Here is a 740-nt window from a genome sequence, read left to right on the forward strand (position 1 = left end):
ATTCAACTTGCTACCAAAGAGGAAGATTTCAAACATAGTTTTGGAGAAACTTTGGAGAAAAAATATTAAACCTCTACCGAAATTCACAAAAATCTTCAGATAATAAGAAGACATGTTCCCATTTGAAATTTACTTTTAATTCATTTGGACTTCTGGAGTGTGAGATCTAGTGGGTAGAATCTAGGGTTCTAAATTTTGGACTAGTTGCTGAAATTGGGTTGCTAGACCACTAAATCTGTCCAAACCTTATTCCACACAAAATTGAACTCTGCTAGATATAGCCTTACTCTTCTAAGAATCTTAAGACATCCCATCATCCACAATGTTGATCTCATATGGTGATCTAACCCACCACCTTCCCACATTAAGGTGTCCGCTCCATATAGCTTAGAATAAGACATACATAGAAGGTGAATGGCCTTAGCTAAGGAAAGCTACTAAGAGGACCGAATCCCTCTAGGGTGAGTTTGTGAGACCTCGTTCCCTTACTGTTCCTCTCTGACTTGGATTTTCCTCCCAGGATCGTCCGGGACGATAGTGAGATCGTCCAGGCCGATCTGTACTGTTCAAAATATTGGCCTGAAAATAGTTCTGGGAACCGTCCAGGCCGATGATTTTGGTCTGATCGTCCCGGGACGATTTGGCGATCGGCCGGGCCGATCAGCTTTATGATTTAAGAAAAATCAGCTCGTTTTGAGGAGAGAGAAAATCATTTTTAAAATATCAGATATTTTGAAGAG

This window comes from Dendrobium catenatum, unplaced genomic scaffold, assembly GCF_001605985.2.
Source record: "Dendrobium catenatum unplaced genomic scaffold, ASM160598v2 fragScaff_scaffold_676, whole genome shotgun sequence".
NCBI lineage: Eukaryota > Viridiplantae > Streptophyta > Magnoliopsida > Asparagales > Orchidaceae > Dendrobium > Dendrobium catenatum.